Raw genomic sequence first — 16,245 nt, forward strand, 5'->3', positions numbered from 1 at the left:
GGTCAGTCATCAAAGCCACATTCAAGAGATTGCCTCCAGTGTGCTGCTCAGTGTTGCAGTGCTGTAATCAAACAAGAAAATCTTCTAATATGCTGTCAACTTGCTGGAAAAATAATTCCAAAAAAAAAAGACAACATTTTGAAAACAGAGGGATCAATGATGTGGAGGCGTATGGAAATCTTCTCTGAAGAGTCCAGTCCCAAAATGGCTCCAAAAGTCTACAACACGGCGTATTCCCAGGTGGTCACCCAGCCAGGTACTGACGCCGCCCAACAGGACTTGACTTCGGTCATCGGACGAGAACCGGTACGTTCCCTGTGGTGTGGTCGTAGACGAAAGAAACAACTCAAACCTTGCCCAATTGCTTGGACTCTCTTTTAAGTCTCTTAGAAGGAAGGCCTTTAATTGCTGTTGTCATGAATTTCCAATTACGTCTCGGCTACTTAACCCAGAGATTCCAAAGCCAGCTAAGACTTCAAATCACAAAAGGGCGATTCTCCAATGGTCAGTCATCAAAGCCACATTCAAGAGATTGCCTCCAGTGTGCTGTTCAGTGTTGCAGTGCTGTAATCAAACAAGAAAATCTTCTAATATGCTGTCAACTTGCTGGAAAAATAATTCCAAAAAAAAAAGACCACATTTTGAAAACAGAGGGATCAATGATGTGGAGGCGTATGGAAATCTTCTCTGAAGAGTCCAGTCCCAAAATGGCTCCAAAAGTCTACAACACGGCGTATTCCCAGGTGGTCACCCAGCCAGGTACTGACGCCGCCCAACAGGACTTGACTTCGGTCATCGGACGAGAACCGGTACGTTCCCTGTGGTGTGGTCGTAGACGAAAGAAACAACTCAAACCTTGCCCAATTGCTTGGACTCTCTTTTAAGTCTCTTAGAAGGAAGGCCTTTAATTGCTGTTGTCATGAATTTCCAATTACGTCTCGGCTACTTAACCCAGAGATTCCAAAGCCAGCTAAGACTTCAAATCACAAAAGGGCGATTCTCCAATGGTCAGTCATCAAAGCCACATTCAAGAGATTGCCTCCAGTGTGCTGCTCAGTGTTGCAGTGCTGTAATCAAACAAGAAAATCTTCTAATATGCTGTCAACTTGCTGGAAAAATAATTCCAAAAAAAAAAGACCACATTTTGAAAACAGAGGGATCAATGATGTGGAGGCGTATGGAAATCTTCTCTGAAGAGTCCAGTCCCAAAATGGCTCCAAAAGTCTACAACACGGCGTATTCCCAGGTGGTCACCCAGCCAGGTACTGACGCCGCCCAACAGGACTTGACTTCGGTCATCGGACGAGAACCGGTACGTTCCCTGTGGTGTGGTCGTAGACGAAAGAAACAACTCAAACCTTGCCCAATTGCTTGGACTCTCTTTTAAGTCTCTTAGAAGGAAGGCCTTTAATTGCTGTTGTCATGAATTTCCAATTACGTCTCGGCTACTTAACCCAGAGATTCCAAAGCCAGCTAAGACTTCAAATCACAAAAGGGCGATTCTCCAATGGTCAGTCATCAAAGCCACATTCAAGAGATTGCCTCCAGTGTGCTGCTCAGTGTTGCAGTGCTGTAATCAAACAAGAAAATCTTCTAATATGCTGTCAACTTGCTGGAAAAATAATTCCAAAAAAAAAAGACAACATTTTGAAAACAGAGGGATCAATGATGTGGAGGCGTATGGAAATCTTCTCTGAAGAGTCCAGTCCCAAAATGGCTCCAAAAGTCTACAACACGGCGTATTCCCAGGTGGTCACCCAGCCAGGTACTGACGCCGCCCAACAGGACTTGACTTCGGTCATCGGACGAGAACCGGTACGTTCCCTGTGGTGTGGTCGTAGACGAAAGAAACAACTCAAACCTTGCCCAATTGCTTGGACTCTCTTTTAAGTCTCTTAGAAGGAAGGCCTTTAATTGCTGTTGTCATGAATTTCCAATTACGTCTCGGCTACTTAACCCAGAGATTCCAAAGCCAGCTAAGACTTCAAATCACAAAAGGGCGATTCTCCAATGGTCAGTCATCAAAGCCACATTCAAGAGATTGCCTCCAGTGTGCTGCTCAGTGTTGCAGTGCTGTAATCAAACAAGAAAATCTTCTAATATGCTGTCAACTTGCTGGAAAAATAATTCCAAAAAAAAAAGACAACATTTTGAAAACAGAGGGATCAATGATGTGGAGGCGTATGGAAATCTTCTCTGAAGAGTCCAGTCCCAAAATGCCTCCAAAAGTCTACAACACGGCGTATTCCCAGGTGGTCACCCAGCCAGGTACTGACGCCGCCCAACAGGACTTGACTTCGGTCATCGGACGAGAACCGGTACGTTCCCTGTGGTGTGGTCGTAGACGAAAGAAACAACTCAAACCTTGCCCAATTGCTTGGACTCTCTTTTAAGTCTCTTAGAAGGAAGGCCTTTAATTGCTGTTGTCATGAATTTCCAATTACGTCTCGGCTACTTAACCCAGAGATTCCAAAGCCAGCTAAGACTTCAAATCACAAAAGGGCGATTCTCCAATGGTCAGTCATCAAAGCCACATTCAAGAGATTGCCTCCAGTGTGCTGCTCAGTGTTGCAGTGCTGTAATCAAACAAGAAAATCTTCTAATATGCTGTCAACTTGCTGGAAAAATAATTCCAAAAAAAAAAAGACAACATTTTGAAAACAGAGGGATCAATGATGTGGAGGCGTATGGAAATCTTCTCTGAAGAGTCCAGTCCCAAAATGGCTCCAAAAGTCTACAACACGGCGTATTCCCAGGTGGTCACCCAGCCAGGTACTGACGCCGCCCAACAGGACTTGACTTCGGTCATCGGACGAGAACCGGTACGTTCCCTGTGGTGTGGTCGTAGACGAAAGAAACAACTCAAACCTTGCCCAATTGCTTGGACTCTCTTTTAAGTCTCTTAGAAGGAAGGCCTTTAATTGCTGTTGTCATGAATTTCCAATTACGTCTCGGCTACTTAACCCAGAGATTCCAAAGCCAGCTAAGACTTCAAATCACAAAAGGGCGATTCTCCAATGGTCAGTCATCAAAGCCACATTCAAGAGATTGCCTCCAGTGTGCTGCTCAGTGTTGCAGTGCTGTAATCAAACAAGAAAATCTTCTAATATGCTGTCAACTTGCTGCAAAAATAATTCCAAAAAAAAAAGACAACATTTTGAAAACAGAGGGATCAATGATGTGGAGGCGTATGGAAATCTTCTCTGAAGAGTCCAGTCCCAAAATGGCTCCAAAAGTCTACAACACGGCGTATTCCCAGGTGGTCACCCAGCCAGGTACTGACGCCGCCCAACAGGACTTGACTTCGGTCATCGGACGAGAACCGGTACGTTCCCTGTGGTGTGGTCGTAGACGAAAGAAACAACTCAAACCTTGCCCAATTGCTTGGACTCTCTTTTAAGTCTCTTAGAAGGAAGGCCTTTAATTGCTGTTGTCATGAATTTCCAATTACGTCTCGGCTACTTAACCCAGAGATTCCAAAGCCAGCTAAGACTTCAAATCACAAAAGGGCGATTCTCCAATGGTCAGTCATCAAAGCCACATTCAAGAGATTGCCTCCAGTGTGCTGCTCAGTGTTGCAGTGCTGTAATCAAACAAGAAAATCTTCTAATATGCTGTCAACTTGCTGGAAAAATAATTCCAAAAAAAAAAAGACAACATTTTGAAAACAGAGGGATCAATGATGTGGAGGCGTATGGAAATCTTCTCTGAAGAGTCCAGTCCCAAAATGGCTCCAAAAGTCTACAACACGGCGTATTCCCAGGTGGTCACCCAGCCAGGTACTGACGCCGCCCAACAGGACTTGACTTCGGTCATCGGACGAGAACCGGTACGTTCCCTGTGGTGTGGTCGTAGACGAAAGAAACAACTCAAACCTTGCCCAATTGCTTGGACTCTCTTTTAAGTCTCTTAGAAGGAAGGCCTTTAATTGCTGTTGTCATGAATTTCCAATTACGTCTCGGCTACTTAACCCAGAGATTCCAAAGCCAGCTAAGACTTCAAATCACAAAAGGGCGATTCTCCAATGGTCAGTCATCAAAGCCACATTCAAGAGATTGCCTCCAGTGTGCTGCTCAGTGTTGCAGTGCTGTAATCAAACAAGAAAATCTTCTAATATGCTGTCAACTTGCTGGAAAAATAATTCCAAAAAAAAAAAGACAACATTTTGAAAACAGAGGGATCAATGATGTGGAGGCGTATGGAAATCTTCTCTGAAGAGTCCAGTCCCAAAATGGCTCCAAAAGTCTACAACACGGCGTATTCCCAGGTGGTCACCCAGCCAGGTACTGACGCCGCCCAACAGGACTTGACTTCGGTCATCGGACGAGAACCGGTACGTTCCCTGTGGTGTGGTCGTAGACGAAAGAAACAACTCAAACCTTGCCCAATTGCTTGGACTCTCTTTTAAGTCTCTTAGAAGGAAGGCCTTTAATTGCTGTTGTCATGAATTTCCAATGACGTCTCGGCTACTTAACCCAGAGATTCCAAAGCCAGCTAAGACTTCAAATCACAAAAGGGCGATTCTCCAATGGTCAGTCATCAAAGCCACATTCAAGAGATTGCCTCCAGTGTGCTGCTCAGTGTTGCAGTGCTGTAATCAAACAAGGAAATCTTCTAATATGCTGTCAACTTGCTGGAAAAATAATTCCAAAAAAAAAAAGACAACATTTTGAAAACAGAGGGATCAATGATGTGGAGGCGTATGGAAATCTTCTCTGAAGAGTCCAGTCCCAAAATGGCTCCAAAAGTCTACAACACGGCGTATTCCCAGGTGGTCACCCAGCCAGGTACTGACGCCGCCCAACAGGACTTGACTTCGGTCATCGGACGAGAACCGGTACGTTCCCTGTGGTGTGGTCGTAGACGAAAGAAACAACTCAAACCTTGCCCAATTGCTTGGACTCTCTTTTAAGTCTCTTAGAAGGAAGGCCTTTAATTGCTGTTGTCATGAATTTCCAATTACGTCTCGGCTACTTAACCCAGAGATTCCAAAGCCAGCTAAGACTTCAAATCACAAAAGGGCGATTCTCCAATGGTCAGTCATCAAAGCCACATTCAAGAGATTGCCTCCAGTGTGCTGCTCAGTGTTGCAGTGCTGTAATCAAACAAGAAAATCTTCTAATATGCTGTCAACTTGCTGGAAAAATAATTCCAAAAAAAAAAAGACAACATTTTGAAAACAGAGGGATCAATGATGTGGAGGCGTATGGAAATCTTCTCTGAAGAGTCCAGTCCCAAAATGGCTCCAAAAGTCTACAACACGGCGTATTCCCAGGTGGTCACCCAGCCAGGTACTGACGCCGCCCAACAGGACTTGACTTCGGTGATCGGACGAGAACCGGTACGTTCCCTGTGGTGTGGTCGTAGACGAAAGAAACAACTCAAACCTTGCCCAATTGCTTGGACTCTCTTTTAAGTCTCTTAGAAGGAAGGCCTTTAATTGCTGTTGTCATGAATTTCCAATTACGTCTCGGCTACTTAACCCAGAGATTCCAAAGCCAGCTAAGACTTCAAATCACAAAAGGGCGATTCTCCAATGGTCAGTCATCAAAGCCACATTCAAGAGATTGCCTCCAGTGTGCTGCTCAGTGTTGCAGTGCTGTAATCAAACAAGAAAATCTTCTAATATGCTGTCAACTTGCTGGAAAAATAATTCCAAAAAAAAAAGACAACATTTTGAAAACAGAGGGATCAATGATGTGGAGGCGTATGGAAATCTCTGAAGAGTCCAGTCCCAAAATGGCTCCAAAAGTCTACAACACGGCGTATTCCCAGGTGGTCACCCAGCCAGGTACTGACGCCGCCCAACAGGACTTGACTTCGGTGATCGGACGAGAACCGGTACGTTCCCTGTGGTGTGGTCGTAGACGAAAGAAACAACTCAAACCTTGCCCAATTGCTTGGACTCTCTTTTAAGTCTCTTAGAAGGAAGGCCTTTAATTGCTGTTGTCATGAATTTCCAATTACGTCTCGGCTACTTAACCCAGAGATTCCAAAGCCAGCTAAGACTTCAAATCACAAAAGGGCGATTCTCCAATGGTCAGTCATCAAAGCCACATTCAAGAGATTGCCTCCAGTGTGCTGCTCAGTGTTGCAGTGCTGTAATCAAACAAGAAAATCTTCTAATATGCTGTCAACTTGCTGGAAAAATAATTCCAAAAAAAAAAGACAACATTTTGAAAACAGAGGGATCAATGATGTGGAGGCGTATGGAAATCTTCTCTGAAGAGTCCAGTCCCAAAATGGCTCCAAAAGTCTACAACACGGCGTATTCCCAGGTGGTCACCCAGCCAGGTACTGACGCCGCCCAACAGGACTTGACTTCGGTGATCGGACGAGAACCGGTACGTTCCCTGTGGTGTGGTCGTAGACGAAAGAAACAACTCAAACCTTGCCCAATTGCTTGGACTCTCTTTTAAGTCTCTTAGAAGGAAGGCCTTTAATTGCTGTTGTCATGAATTTCCAATTACGTCTCGGCTACTTAACCCAGAGATTCCAAAGCCAGCTAAGACATCAAATCACAAAAGGGCGATTCTCCAATGGTCAGTCATCAAAGCCACATTCAAGAGATTGCCTCCAGTGTGCTGCTCAGTGTTGCAGTGCTGTAATCAAACAAGAAAATCTTCTAATATGCTGTCAACTTGCTGGAAAAATAATTCCAAAAAAAAAAAGACAACATTTTGAAAACAGAGGGATTAATGATGTGGAGGCGTATGGAAATCTTCTCTGAAGAGTCCAGTCCCAAAATGGCTCCAAAAGTCTACAACACGGCGTATTCCCAGGTGGTCACCCAGCCAGGTACTGACGCCGCCCAACAGGACTTGACTTCGGTGATCGGACGAGAACCGGTACGTTCCCTGTGGTGCCTGTGGTGTGGTCGTAGACGAAAGAAACAACTCAAACCTTGCCCAATTGCTTGGACTCTCTTTTAAGTCTCTTAGAAGGAAGGCCTTTAATTGCTGTTGTCATGAATTTCCAATTACGTCTCGGCTACTTAACCCAGAGATTCCAAAGCCAGCTAAGACTTCAAATCACAAAAGGGCGATTCTCCAATGGTCAGTCATCAAAGCCACATTCAAGAGATTGCCTCCAGTGTGCTGCTCAGTGTTGCAGTGCTGTAATCAAACAAGAAAATCTTCTAATATGCTGTCAACTTGCTGCAAAAATAATTCCAAAAAAAAAAGACAACATTTTGAAAACAGAGGGATCAATGATGTGGAGGCGTATGGAAATCTTCTCTGAAGAGTCCAGTCCCAAAATGGCTCCAAAAGTCTACAACACGGCGTATTCCCAGGTGGTCACCCAGCCAGGTACTGACGCCGCCCAACAGGACTTGACTTCGGTCATCGGACGAGAACCGGTACGTTCCCTGTGGTGTGGTCGTAGACGAAAGAAACAACTCAAACCTTGCCCAATTGCTTGGACTCTCTTTTAAGTCTCTTAGAAGGAAGGCCTTTAATTGCTGTTGTCATGAATTTCCAATTACGTCTCGGCTACTTAACCCAGAGATTCCAAAGCCAGCTAAGACTTCAAATCACAAAAGGGCGATTCTCCAATGGTCAGTCATCAAAGCCACATTCAAGAGATTGCCTCCAGTGTGCTGCTCAGTGTTGCAGTGCTGTAATCAAACAAGAAAATCTTCTAATATGCTGTCAACTTGCTGGAAAAATAATTCCAAAAAAAAAAGACAACATTTTGAAAACAGAGGGATCAATGATGTGGAGGCGTATGGAAATCTTCTCTGAAGAGTCCAGTCCCAAAATGGCTCCAAAAGTCTACAACACGGCGTATTCCCAGGTGGTCACCCAGCCAGGTACTGACGCCGCCCAACAGGACTTGACTTCGGTGATCGGACGAGAACCGGTACGTTCCCTGTGGTGTGGTCGTAGACGAAAGAAACAACTCAAACCTTGCCCAATTGCTTGGACTCTCTTTTAAGTCTCTTAGAAGGAAGGCCTTTAATTGCTGTTGTCATGAATTTCCAATTACGTCTCGGCTACTTAACCCAGAGATTCCAAAGCCAGCTAAGACTTCAAATCACAAAAGGGCGATTCTCCAATGGTCAGTCATCAAAGCCACATTCAAGAGATTGCCTCCAGTGTGCTGCTCAGTGTTGCAGTGCTGTAATCAAACAAGAAAATCTTCTAATATGCTGTCAACTTGCTGCAAAAATAATTCCAAAAAAAAAAGACAACATTTTGAAAACAGAGGGATCAATGATGTGGAGGCGTATGGAAATCTTCTCTGAAGAGTCCAGTCCCAAAATGGCTCCAAAAGTCTACAACACGGCGTATTCCCAGGTGGTCACCCAGCCAGGTACTGACGCCGCCCAACAGGACTTGACTTCGGTGATCGGACGAGAACCGGTACGTTCCCTGTGGTGTGGTCGTAGACGAAAGAAACAACTCAAACCTTGCCCAATTGCTTGGACTCTCTTTTAAGTCTCTTAGAAGGAAGGCCTTTAATTGCTGTTGTCATGAATTTCCAATTACGTCTCGGCTACTTAACCCAGAGATTCCAAAGCCAGCTAAGACTTCAAATCACAAAAGGGCGATTCTCCAATGGTCAGTCATCAAAGCCACATTCAAGAGATTGCCTCCAGTGTGCTGCTCAGTGTTGCAGTGCTGTAATCAAACAAGAAAATCTTCTAATATGCTGTCAACTTGCTGCAAAAATAATTCCAAAAAAAAAAGACAACATTTTGAAAACAGAGGGATCAATGATGTGGAGGCGTATGGAAATCTTCTCTGAAGAGTCCAGTCCCAAAATGGCTCCAAAAGTCTACAACACGGCGTATTCCCAGGTGGTCACCCAGCCAGGTACTGACGCCGCCCAACAGGACTTGACTTCGGTCATCGGACGAGAACCGGTACGTTCCCTGTGGTGTGGTCGTAGACGAAAGAAACAACTCAAACCTTGCCCAATTGCTTGGACTCTCTTTTAAGTCTCTTAGAAGGAAGGCCTTTAATTGCTGTTGTCATGAATTTCCAATTACGTCTCGGCTACTTAACCCAGAGATTCCAAAGCCAGCTAAGACTTCAAATCACAAAAGGGCGATTCTCCAATGGTCAGTCATCAAAGCCACATTCAAGAGATTGCCTCCAGTGTGCTGCTCAGTGTTGCAGTGCTGTAATCAAACAAGAAAATCTTCTAATATGCTGTCAACTTGCTGCAAAAATAATTCCAAAAAAAAAAGACAACATTTTGAAAACAGAGGGATCAATGATGTGGAGGCGTATGGAAATCTTCTCTGAAGAGTCCAGTCCCAAAATGGCTCCAAAAGTCTACAACACGGCGTATTCCCAGGTGGTCACCCAGCCAGGTACTGACGCCGCCCAACAGGACTTGACTTCGGTCATCGGACGAGAACCGGTACGTTCCCTGTGGTGTGGTCGTAGACGAAAGAAACAACTCAAACCTTGCCCAATTGCTTGGACTCTCTTTTAAGTCTCTTAGAAGGAAGGCCTTTAATTGCTGTTGTCATGAATTTCCAATTACGTCTCGGCTACTTAACCCAGAGATTCCAAAGCCAGCTAAGACTTCAAATCACAAAAGGGCGATTCTCCAATGGTCAGTCATCAAAGCCACATTCAAGAGATTGCCTCCAGTGTGCTGCTCAGTGTTGCAGTGCTGTAATCAAACAAGAAAATCTTCTAATATGCTGTCAACTTGCTGGAAAAATAATTCCAAAAAAAAAAGACAACATTTTGAAAACAGAGGGATCAATGATGTGGAGGCGTATGGAAATCTTCTCTGAAGAGTCCAGTCCCAAAATGGCTCCAAAAGTCTACAACACGGCGTATTCCCAGGTGGTCACCCAGCCAGGTACTGACGCCGCCCAACAGGACTTGACTTCGGTGATCGGACGAGAACCGGTACGTTCCCTGTGGTGTGGTCGTAGACGAAAGAAACAACTCAAACCTTGCCCAATTGCTTGGACTCTCTTTTAAGTCTCTTAGAAGGAAGGCCTTTAATTGCTGTTGTCATGAATTTCCAATTACGTCTCGGCTACTTAACCCAGAGATTCCAAAGCCAGCTAAGACTTCAAATCACAAAAGGGCGATTCTCCAATGGTCAGTCATCAAAGCCACATTCAAGAGATTGCCTCCAGTGTGCTGCTCAGTGTTGCAGTGCTGTAATCAAACAAGAAAATCTTCTAATATGCTGTCAACTTGCTGCAAAAATAATTCCAAAAAAAAAGACAACATTTTGAAAACAGAGGGATCAATGATGTGGAGGCGTATGGAAATCTTCTCTGAAGAGTCCAGTCCCAAAATGGCTCCAAAAGTCTACAACACGGCGTATTCCCAGGTGGTCACCCAGCCAGGTACTGACGCCGCCCAACAGGACTTGACTTCGGTCATCGGACGAGAACCGGTACGTTCCCTGTGGTGTGGTCGTAGACGAAAGAAACAACTCAAACCTTGCCCAATTGCTTGGACTCTCTTTTAAGTCTCTTAGAAGGAAGGCCTTTAATTGCTGTTGTCATGAATTTCCAATTACGTCTCGGCTACTTAACCCAGAGATTCCAAAGCCAGCTAAGACTTCAAATCACAAAAGGGCGATTCTCCAATGGTCAGTCATCAAAGCCACATTCAAGAGATTGCCTCCAGTGTGCTGCTCAGTGTTGCAGTGCTGTAATCAAACAAGAAAATCTTCTAATATGCTGTCAACTTGCTGCAAAAATAATTCCAAAAAAAAAAGACAACATTTTGAAAACAGAGGGATCAATGATGTGGAGGCGTATGGAAATCTTCTCTGAAGAGTCCAGTCCCAAAATGGCTCCAAAAGTCTACAACACGGCGTATTCCCAGGTGGTCACCCAGCCAGGTACTGACGCCGCCCAACAGGACTTGACTTCGGTGATCGGACGAGAACCGGTACGTTCCCTGTGGTGTGGTCGTAGACGAAAGAAACAACTCAAACCTTGCCCAATTGCTTGGACTCTCTTTTAAGTCTCTTAGAAGGAAGGCCTTTAATTGCTGTTGTCATGAATTTCCAATTACGTCTCGGCTACTTAACCCAGAGATTCCAAAGCCAGCTAAGACTTCAAATCACAAAAGGGCGATTCTCCAATGGTCAGTCATCAAAGCCACATTCAAGAGATTGCCTCCAGTGTGCTGCTCAGTGTTGCAGTGCTGTAATCAAACAAGAAAATCTTCTAATATGCTGTCAACTTGCTGGAAAAATAATTCCAAAAAAAAAAGACAACATTTTGAAAACAGAGGGATCAATGATGTGGAGGCGTATGGAAATCTTCTCTGAAGAGTCCAGTCCCAAAATGGCTCCAAAAGTCTACAACACGGCGTATTCCCAGGTGGTCACCCAGCCAGGTACTGACGCCGCCCAACAGGACTTGACTTCGGTCATCGGACGAGAACCGGTACGTTCCCTGTGGTGTGGTCGTAGACGAAAGAAACAACTCAAACCTTGCCCAATTGCTTGGACTCTCTTTTAAGTCTCTTAGAAGGAAGGCCTTTAATTGCTGTTGTCATGAATTTCCAATTACGTCTCGGCTACTTAACCCAGAGATTCCAAAGCCAGCTAAGACTTCAAATCACAAAAGGGCGATTCTCCAATGGTCAGTCATCAAAGCCACATTCAAGAGATTGCCTCCAGTGTGCTGCTCAGTGTTGCAGTGCTGTAATCAAACAAGAAAATCTTCTAATATGCTGTCAACTTGCTGCAAAAATAATTCCAAAAAAAAAAGACAACATTTTGAAAACAGAGGGATCAATGATGTGGAGGCGTATGGAAATCTTCTCTGAAGAGTCCAGTCCCAAAATGGCTCCAAAAGTCTACAACACGGCGTATTCCCAGGTGGTCACCCAGCCAGGTACTGACGCCGCCCAACAGGACTTGACTTCGGTCATCGGACGAGAACCGGTACGCTCCCTGTGGTGTGGTCGTAGACGAAAGAAACAACTCAAACCTTGCCCAATTGCTTGGACTCTCTTTTAAGTCTCTTAGAAGGAAGGCCTTTAATTGCTGTTGTCATGAATTTCCAATTACGTCTCGGCTACTTAACCCAGAGATTCCAAAGCCAGCTAAGACTTCAAATCACAAAAGGGCGATTCTCCAATGGTCAGTCATCAAAGCCACATTCAAGAGATTGCCTCCAGTGTGCTGCTCAGTGTTGCAGTGCTGTAATCAAACAAGAAAATCTTCTAATATGCTGTCAACTTGCTGCAAAAATAATTCCAAAAAAAAAGACAACATTTTGAAAACAGAGGGATCAATGATGTGGAGGCGTATGGAAATCTTCTCTGAAGAGTCCAGTCCCAAAATGGCTCCAAAAGTCTACAACACGGCGTATTCCCAGGTGGTCACCCAGCCAGGTACTGACGCCGCCCAACAGGACTTGACTTCGGTCATCGGACGAGAACCGGTACGTTCCCTGTGGTGTGGTCGTAGACGAAAGAAACAACTCAAACCTTGCCCAATTGCTTGGACTCTCTTTTAAGTCTCTTAGAAGGAAGGCCTTTAATTGCTGTTGTCATGAATTTCCAATTACGTCTCGGCTACTTAACCCAGAGATTCCAAAGCCAGCTAAGACTTCAAATCACAAAAGGGCGATTCTCCAATGGTCAGTCATCAAAGCCACATTCAAGAGATTGCCTCCAGTGTGCTGCTCAGTGTTGCAGTGCTGTAATCAAACAAGAAAATCTTCTAATATGCTGTCAACTTGCTGGAAAAATAATTCCAAAAAAAAAAGACAACATTTTGAAAACAGAGGGATCAATGATGTGGAGGCGTATGGAAATCTTCTCTGAAGAGTCCAGTCCCAAAATGGCTCCAAAAGTCTACAACACGGCGTATTCCCAGGTGGTCACCCAGCCAGGTACTGACGCCGCCCAACAGGACTTGACTTCGGTCATCGGACGAGAACCGGTACGTTCCCTGTGGTGTGGTCGTAGACGAAAGAAACAACTCAAACCTTGCCCAATTGCTTGGACTCTCTTTTAAGTCTCTTAGAAGGAAGGCCTTTAATTGCTGTTGTCATGAATTTCCAATTACGTCTCGGCTACTTAACCCAGAGATTCCAAAGCCAGCTAAGACTTCAAATCACAAAAGGGCGATTCTCCAATGGTCAGTCATCAAAGCCACATTCAAGAGATTGCCTCCAGTGTGCTGCTCAGTGTTGCAGTGCTGTAATCAAACAAGAAAATCTTCTAATATGCTGTCAACTTGCTGCAAAAATAATTCCAAAAAAAAAGACAACATTTTGAAAACAGAGGGATCAATGATGTGGAGGCGTATGGAAATCTTCTCTGAAGAGTCCAGTCCCAAAATGGCTCCAAAAGTCTACAACACGGCGTATTCCCAGGTGGTCACCCAGCCAGGTACTGACGCCGCCCAACAGGACTTGACTTCGGTCATCGGACGAGAACCGGTACGTTCCCTGTGGTGTGGTCGTAGACGAAAGAAACAACTCAAACCTTGCCCAATTGCTTGGACTCTCTTTTAAGTCTCTTAGAAGGAAGGCCTTTAATTGCTGTTGTCATGAATTTCCAATTACGTCTCGGCTACTTAACCCAGAGATTCCAAAGCCAGCTAAGACTTCAAATCACAAAAGGGCGATTCTCCAATGGTCAGTCATCAAAGCCACATTCAAGAGATTGCCTCCAGTGTGCTGCTCAGTGTTGCAGTGCTGTAATCAAACAAGAAAATCTTCTAATATGCTGTCAACTTGCTGGAAAAATAATTCCAAAAAAAAAAGACAACATTTTGAAAACAGAGGGATCAATGATGTGGAGGCGTATGGAAATCTTCTCTGAAGAGTCCAGTCCCAAAATGGCTCCAAAAGTCTACAACACGGCGTATTCCCAGGTGGTCACCCAGCCAGGTACTGACGCCGCCCAACAGGACTTGACTTCGGTCATCGGACGAGAACCGGTACGTTCCCTGTGGTGTGGTCGTAGACGAAAGAAACAACTCAAACCTTGCCCAATTGCTTGGACTCTCTTTTAAGTCTCTTAGAAGGAAGGCCTTTAATTGCTGTTGTCATGAATTTCCAATTACGTCTCGGCTACTTAACCCAGAGATTCCAAAGCCAGCTAAGACTTCAAATCACAAAAGGGCGATTCTCCAATGGTCAGTCATCAAAGCCACATTCAAGAGATTGCCTCCAGTGTGCTGCTCAGTGTTGCAGTGCTGTAATCAAACAAGAAAATCTTCTAATATGCTGTCAACTTGCTGGAAAAATAATTCCAAAAAAAAAAGACAACATTTTGAAAACAGAGGGATCAATGATGTGGAGGCGTATGGAAATCTTCTCTGAAGAGTCCAGTCCCAAAATGGCTCCAAAAGTCTACAACACGGCGTATTCCCAGGTGGTCACCCAGCCAGGTACTGACGCCGCCCAACAGGACTTGACTTCGGTCATCGGACGAGAACCGGTACGTTCCCTGTGGTGTGGTCGTAGACGAAAGAAACAACTCAAACCTTGCCCAATTGCTTGGACTCTCTTTTAAGTCTCTTAGAAGGAAGGCCTTTAATTGCTGTTGTCATGAATTTCCAATTACGTCTCGGCTACTTAACCCAGAGATTCCAAAGCCAGCTAAGACTTCAAATCACAAAAGGGCGATTCTCCAATGGTCAGTCATCAAAGCCACATTCAAGAGATTGCCTCCAGTGTGCTGCTCAGTGTTGCAGTGCTGTAATCAAACAAGAAAATCTTCTAATATGCTGTCAACTTGCTGGAAAAATAATTCCAAAAAAAAAAGACAACATTTTGAAAACAGAGGGATCAATGATGTGGAGGCGTATGGAAATCTTCTCTGAAGAGTCCAGTCCCAAAATGGCTCCAAAAGTCTACAACACGGCGTATTCCCAGGTGGTCACCCAGCCAGGTACTGACGCCGCCCAACAGGACTTGACTTCGGTCATCGGACGAGAACCGGTACGTTCCCTGTGGTGTGGTCGTAGACGAAAGAAACAACTCAAACCTTGCCCAATTGCTTGGACTCTCTTTTAAGTCTCTTAGAAGGAAGGCCTTTAATTGCTGTTGTCATGAATTTCCAATTACGTCTCGGCTACTTAACCCAGAGATTCCAAAGCCAGCTAAGACTTCAAATCACAAAAGGGCGATTCTCCAATGGTCAGTCATCAAAGCCACATTCAAGAGATTGCCTCCAGTGTGCTGCTCAGTGTTGCAGTGCTGTAATCAAACAAGAAAATCTTCTAATATGCTGTCAACTTGCTGCAAAAATAATTCCAAAAAAAAAAGACAACATTTTGAAAACAGAGGGATCAATGATGTGGAGGCGTATGGAAATCTTCTCTGAAGAGTCCAGTCCCAAAATGGCTCCAAAAGTCTACAACACGGCGTATTCCCAGGTAGTCACCCAGCGAGGTACTGACGCCGCCCAACAGGACTTGACTTCGGTGATCGGACGAGAACCGGTACGTTCCCTGTGGTGTGGTCGTAGACGAAAGAAACAACTCAAACCTTGCCCAATTGCTTGGACTCTCTTTTAAGTCTCTTAGAAGGAAGGCCTTTAATTGCTGTTGTCATGAATTTCCAATTACGTCTCGGCTACTTAACCCAGAGATTCCAAAGCCAGCTAAGACTTCAAATCACAAAAGGGCGATTCTCCAATGGTCAGTCATCAAAGCCACATTCAAGAGATTGCCTCCAGTGTGCTGCTCAGTGTTGCAGTGCTGTAATCAAACAAGAAAATCTTCTAATATGCTGTCAACTTGCTGGAAAAATAATTCCAAAAAAAAAAGACAACATTTTGAAAACAGAGGGATCAATGATGTGGAGGCGTATGGAAATCTTCTCTGAAGAGTCCAGTCCCAAAATGGCTCCAAAAGTCTACAACACGGCGTATTCCCAGGTGGTCACCCAGCCAGGTACTGACGCCGCCCAACAGGACTTGACTTCGGTGATCGGACGAGAACCGGTACGTTCCCTGTGGTGTGGTCGTAGACGAAAGAAACAACTCAAACCTTGCCCAATTGCTTGGACTCTCTTTTAAGTCTCTTAGAAGGAAGGCCTTTAATTGCTGTTGTCATGAATTTCCAATTACGTCTCGGCTACTTAACCCAGAGATTCCAAAGCCAGCTAAGACTTCAAATCACAAAAGGGCGATTCTCCAATGGTCAGTCATCAAAGCCACATTCAAGAGATTGCCTCCAGTGTGCTGCTCAGTGTTGCAGTGCTGTAATCAAACAAGAAAATCTTCTAATATGCTGTCAACTTGCTGGAAAAATAATTGCAAAAAAAAAGACAACATTTTG

General features: G+C 44.7%; 8 non-coding genes and 24 pseudogenes across 8 annotated transcripts; all 32 read right to left on the bottom strand.

Moving 5' to 3' along the window:
* Positions 1–215: 215 nt before the first annotated feature.
* On the bottom strand, positions 216–334 carry LOC149100039 (5S ribosomal RNA; annotated as a pseudogene).
* Positions 335–718: 384 nt separating this feature from the next.
* LOC149100040 (5S ribosomal RNA) lies at positions 719–837 on the bottom strand (annotated as a pseudogene).
* A 384-nt stretch (positions 838–1,221) lies between these two features.
* LOC149100041 (5S ribosomal RNA) lies at positions 1,222–1,340 on the bottom strand (annotated as a pseudogene).
* A 384-nt stretch (positions 1,341–1,724) lies between these two features.
* LOC149100042 (5S ribosomal RNA) lies at positions 1,725–1,843 on the bottom strand (annotated as a pseudogene).
* Positions 1,844–2,227: 384 nt separating this feature from the next.
* On the bottom strand, positions 2,228–2,346 carry LOC149100043 (5S ribosomal RNA; annotated as a pseudogene).
* Positions 2,347–2,731: 385 nt separating this feature from the next.
* Positions 2,732–2,850, bottom strand: LOC149100044 (5S ribosomal RNA; annotated as a pseudogene).
* Positions 2,851–3,234: 384 nt separating this feature from the next.
* Positions 3,235–3,353, bottom strand: LOC149100045 (5S ribosomal RNA; annotated as a pseudogene).
* Positions 3,354–3,738: 385 nt separating this feature from the next.
* LOC149100046 (5S ribosomal RNA) lies at positions 3,739–3,857 on the bottom strand (annotated as a pseudogene).
* A 385-nt stretch (positions 3,858–4,242) lies between these two features.
* On the bottom strand, positions 4,243–4,361 carry LOC149100047 (5S ribosomal RNA; annotated as a pseudogene).
* Positions 4,362–4,746: 385 nt separating this feature from the next.
* Positions 4,747–4,865, bottom strand: LOC149100048 (5S ribosomal RNA; annotated as a pseudogene).
* A 385-nt stretch (positions 4,866–5,250) lies between these two features.
* LOC149100049 (5S ribosomal RNA) lies at positions 5,251–5,369 on the bottom strand. The gene has a single exon (XR_016203386.1). It is a non-coding gene; the product is annotated as a 5S ribosomal RNA (ribosomal RNA).
* Positions 5,370–5,750: 381 nt separating this feature from the next.
* Positions 5,751–5,869, bottom strand: LOC149100050 (5S ribosomal RNA). Its single transcript, XR_016203387.1, has one exon. It is a non-coding gene; the product is annotated as a 5S ribosomal RNA (ribosomal RNA).
* A 384-nt stretch (positions 5,870–6,253) lies between these two features.
* Positions 6,254–6,372, bottom strand: LOC149100051 (5S ribosomal RNA). The gene has a single exon (XR_016203388.1). It is a non-coding gene; the product is annotated as a 5S ribosomal RNA (ribosomal RNA).
* Positions 6,373–6,757: 385 nt separating this feature from the next.
* On the bottom strand, positions 6,758–6,885 carry LOC149100052 (5S ribosomal RNA; annotated as a pseudogene).
* Positions 6,886–7,269: 384 nt separating this feature from the next.
* On the bottom strand, positions 7,270–7,388 carry LOC149100053 (5S ribosomal RNA; annotated as a pseudogene).
* Positions 7,389–7,772: 384 nt separating this feature from the next.
* LOC149100054 (5S ribosomal RNA) lies at positions 7,773–7,891 on the bottom strand. The gene has a single exon (XR_016203389.1). It is a non-coding gene; the product is annotated as a 5S ribosomal RNA (ribosomal RNA).
* Positions 7,892–8,275: 384 nt separating this feature from the next.
* Positions 8,276–8,394, bottom strand: LOC149100055 (5S ribosomal RNA). The gene has a single exon (XR_016203390.1). It is a non-coding gene; the product is annotated as a 5S ribosomal RNA (ribosomal RNA).
* Positions 8,395–8,778: 384 nt separating this feature from the next.
* LOC149100056 (5S ribosomal RNA) lies at positions 8,779–8,897 on the bottom strand (annotated as a pseudogene).
* A 384-nt stretch (positions 8,898–9,281) lies between these two features.
* On the bottom strand, positions 9,282–9,400 carry LOC149100057 (5S ribosomal RNA; annotated as a pseudogene).
* Positions 9,401–9,784: 384 nt separating this feature from the next.
* On the bottom strand, positions 9,785–9,903 carry LOC149100058 (5S ribosomal RNA). The gene has a single exon (XR_016203392.1). It is a non-coding gene; the product is annotated as a 5S ribosomal RNA (ribosomal RNA).
* A 383-nt stretch (positions 9,904–10,286) lies between these two features.
* Positions 10,287–10,405, bottom strand: LOC149100059 (5S ribosomal RNA; annotated as a pseudogene).
* Positions 10,406–10,789: 384 nt separating this feature from the next.
* On the bottom strand, positions 10,790–10,908 carry LOC149100060 (5S ribosomal RNA). The gene has a single exon (XR_016203393.1). It is a non-coding gene; the product is annotated as a 5S ribosomal RNA (ribosomal RNA).
* Positions 10,909–11,292: 384 nt separating this feature from the next.
* LOC149100061 (5S ribosomal RNA) lies at positions 11,293–11,411 on the bottom strand (annotated as a pseudogene).
* Positions 11,412–11,795: 384 nt separating this feature from the next.
* Positions 11,796–11,914, bottom strand: LOC149100062 (5S ribosomal RNA; annotated as a pseudogene).
* Positions 11,915–12,297: 383 nt separating this feature from the next.
* On the bottom strand, positions 12,298–12,416 carry LOC149100063 (5S ribosomal RNA; annotated as a pseudogene).
* Positions 12,417–12,800: 384 nt separating this feature from the next.
* Positions 12,801–12,919, bottom strand: LOC149100064 (5S ribosomal RNA; annotated as a pseudogene).
* A 383-nt stretch (positions 12,920–13,302) lies between these two features.
* Positions 13,303–13,421, bottom strand: LOC149100065 (5S ribosomal RNA; annotated as a pseudogene).
* Positions 13,422–13,805: 384 nt separating this feature from the next.
* LOC149100066 (5S ribosomal RNA) lies at positions 13,806–13,924 on the bottom strand (annotated as a pseudogene).
* A 384-nt stretch (positions 13,925–14,308) lies between these two features.
* On the bottom strand, positions 14,309–14,427 carry LOC149100067 (5S ribosomal RNA; annotated as a pseudogene).
* A 384-nt stretch (positions 14,428–14,811) lies between these two features.
* On the bottom strand, positions 14,812–14,930 carry LOC149100068 (5S ribosomal RNA; annotated as a pseudogene).
* Positions 14,931–15,314: 384 nt separating this feature from the next.
* On the bottom strand, positions 15,315–15,433 carry LOC149100069 (5S ribosomal RNA; annotated as a pseudogene).
* Positions 15,434–15,817: 384 nt separating this feature from the next.
* Positions 15,818–15,936, bottom strand: LOC149100070 (5S ribosomal RNA). The gene has a single exon (XR_016203394.1). It is a non-coding gene; the product is annotated as a 5S ribosomal RNA (ribosomal RNA).
* Between the last annotated feature and the right edge of the window lie 309 nt (positions 15,937–16,245).

The sequence above is a fragment of the Orbicella faveolata genome, unplaced genomic scaffold (genome assembly GCF_042242905.1).
Source record: "Orbicella faveolata isolate gen_17 unplaced genomic scaffold, um_ofav_v1 contig_40, whole genome shotgun sequence".
NCBI lineage: Eukaryota > Metazoa > Cnidaria > Anthozoa > Scleractinia > Merulinidae > Orbicella > Orbicella faveolata.